We start from the raw sequence: 3,566 nt of genomic DNA on the forward strand, positions 1-3,566 counted from the left end.
GATCTTTTATGGTTGAACAAAGTAAATTAAATCTTTTAGTAAAAATATGTTCATGCAGAAATTAAGCTTGCAGAAAATAAAGAACACAAATCTTCAAAACTCACTCAATTTTATATTAAAATTAAGAATGTTTTGCTACAAAATTTCTAGGCTCTTTGTTGATAAAGAGCTTAGCTTCTTCTTGAGAGTGTTATAAGATTTTCTACCTGAATTTTTACAACTGACTAAAGGACCAGTGCTAACTTTATAACTCAGTTAACTGCTGGTTTACATAGTGTACAATAAGACATGCTATTAACTTTACTAAACTGTCACTTATAATTTCCATTTATAGAAAAGTGTATCTTCTATTTCTGGCTTAGCATATCTTTAGCATCCTGTGATTATCTTGATCTTCCTTTGTCAGTTAATCTTCACCATTGATCTTGCACATCCTTCAGCTGCTTTTTGTAGACTTGTCAATCCAGCTGTTTGGATTTTTGTTGATTGTTAATCTTGGATATTGAACTGACCTGCAATTTTTTAGTTGGAGATTTTACCTCGAGATCTCCATTTGGTCTATAGAGAACTTGACATCTCGATAAGTATATTGGCTTATCGAGATCTCTAATACTCCAAAGCAAATTTGACTTGTAGAGGTCTCTGAGTTCTCTCAAAGAGAATTGGACTTGTCGAGATCTCTAGTCTTCATATCTTCACTTGACTTATCGATAACTCTGAGTTCTCTAGTGGCTTCTTGACTTGCCGATATCTCAGAGTTCTCTAGTCAAATTTGACTTGTTGATATCTCAGAGTTCTCTAGTGAATTTTGACTTATCGATATCTTCGAGTTCTCTAGTGGAATTTGACTTGTCAATAACTCGAAACTCCATGTCTTCAATTTGGCTTGTCAATATCTCTGTGAGTTCTTTAGTGCCTTTCCTGACTTCTCGATAAGTCTTTTTGAGTTCTCGAATGACTTCTCTATAACACTAGATCTGTGACTTGTAGAGATCTTGACTTAGAATATTTTTCCTAAAACAGATTTATTCAAATCCAAGCTTCTTCATAATTCTTCTGAGGCATGATCTTCATGATCTTCTTCCATATAGAATTCTTAGGCTTGACACTATTTATAGAAAAAGACTCCAGTCTGCTCCTTTGATGTTTTTACAGACTTTGAGTATTACAAGTACAAAATGCAAATTAAGATAACAATACAACTTACTTAGGGTTGAAAAAATGTCTTAGTCTTGTTAAAGTACAGGCATGTCTTATACAACAGGAACACTTGCTCTATTTCTGCTAGAGAGTGGTTTCACAAGAGGTACAATCGATAAAACTCACTTTTATAAATACCATGGTAAAGACTTGTTATTAGTACATATATATGTTGATGATATCATTTTTGGATCTACTAATGATAAACTTTGTGAGAGATTTGCAAAGCTAATGCAGTTCAGGTATCAAATGTGTATGATGGGAGAATTGAGTTACTTTTTGGGGTTACAAGTCAAACAGACTAATTACGGAATCTTCATAAATCAATCTAAATTCACCGAGAACTTACTCAATAGATTTGGAATGCAAAACTGCTCAACTGCATCAACTCCTATGGCCACCGCAACCAAGTTAGATTTAAATACTGGTTCTTCAGTAGATATAACTAACTACAGAGGTATAATTGGCTCACTCCTATATCTGACTGCTAGTATACCTGATATCATGTATGCTACCTGTCTCTGTGCAAGGTTCCAAGCTGACCCTAGAGAACCTCATCTATTAGCTGTAAAGAGAATCTTCAAATATCTCAATGGCACTATGAATCTGGGATTATTGTATCCTAGAGATTCAGAGTTTAAGCTAATTGGATATTTAGATGCTGATTTTACAGGATGCAAAATAGACAGGAAAAGTAATTCTGGAAGCTGCCAATTTCTTGGAGGCAGATTGGTTTCTTGGTACAGCAAGAAACAAAAGTTAATTTCCACTTCAACTGCAGAAGCACAATATATTGCTGTAGGAAGTTGTTGTGCTCAGATTTTATTGATGAAGAATCAATTATTGGATTATGGCTTATACTATTCTTCTATTCCTATATATTGTGATAATCAAAGTGCTATTACAATGACAGGAAATCCAGTGCAGCATTCTATGACTGAGCACATCAGTATCAGATACCATTTCATAAGGGAACATGTGGAAGTTGGTACAGTGGAATTGGTCTTTATTCAAACAAATCAGCAAGTAGCAGATATATTCACCAAGCCTCTCTGTGAAGTCACATTCACAAGATTGGTGAATGAATTGGGAATGATTTGAGGGCAGTTCTCAAACTCTGATAATTAAGTCTGCTGATATTTATTGAAGCATGGTATCTTATTATTTGTTAGTACTTGTTAGATAATTATTTGTCAGTACTTGTTAGATACTTATTCTTATGCTAAATGCTTGATGCCATGATAACATGCAAACTGTGCTAAATAATCTTATGTGATAGTTGTATGTTGAACTACTGATTTGCTTATAAACTTTGCTTTTTAGTTAAACTTGTTTTGACTAATAGTTTATATCAGTAGTTGTTAAATCCTGATATTAGTAATTAAAATACTGATAATGGTCAAACCGTGATTGATTGTTATACTTCATTGATTATTTTGAATTTATTCAGAATAAATTGTTAACAATATTTTTAATTAATCAGTGAGTGAATGGAATATCTTTTAATTGATTAAATGGGTTAGCTACTGATGCAAGTATCCGTTGATACTTGAGTATTTACATTGGGAATAGGAAAATGAAGTGAGAGATTAATTTTTGTTTACCTAGATACACGTGATCGTGTATGCTTATTATGTCTAATTATTGCATGGACAATCAAAGAGTCTCTTCAGTTTCTACTTTTTCCAATAAATACAACCCTTCACCCTCAAAACTTCTTACTGACCTTTCACTTCAAACATTCATTTGTTAAGACTTCTTGAACACAACTCTTCATCTTCTCAAATGTTCATGGCTCAATGATCATTTTGCATTCGTACTATTGCCGGAAACTAATACCCTACCTTTAAGTTCGAAGGGGGTCGTGTCTATTATAACCCCTGGGGACATAGAGTTAAGATTAATGATCAAATATTTAGTCCTTATGATGTTCCATCATCGGTCTTTGAGGAGTTGTTTAGAGATCAACAACTGGATCTCCAGTTGTTTCAGTTAGAAATGACGCTTGAGGATGAGCGCTTAGCAGAGGAGGCTAAGTAGCAGAGACTTAAAGCTCTTGAGCAGGCACAATGAGTAGGATTTATCACCGCCGAGCTCTCAAGAAGTAAGAAGAGATGAAGAAGAAAAAGTTAGGATAGATTCTAGGAATAGTCTAGTTCTTGATAAGACTATTTTCTTATCTCTGCCTTGTACTTTTATTTTTCATACATGAATAAATATATGTTATCTTCTTTTGCTTCATTAAATGAGTTCTTGATTACTTTCTTGTATGTGTGCTTAAATGTTCTTAAATGATTGAATATTAAATTAGTACTGCATGCTAAATATCAGATATTTTTCATAGTGCATGTGATAAACTAATTTAT

The sequence above is a fragment of the Apium graveolens genome, chromosome 8, assembly GCF_009905375.1.
Source record: "Apium graveolens cultivar Ventura chromosome 8, ASM990537v1, whole genome shotgun sequence".
In the NCBI taxonomy this organism is placed as follows: domain Eukaryota; kingdom Viridiplantae; phylum Streptophyta; class Magnoliopsida; order Apiales; family Apiaceae; genus Apium; species Apium graveolens.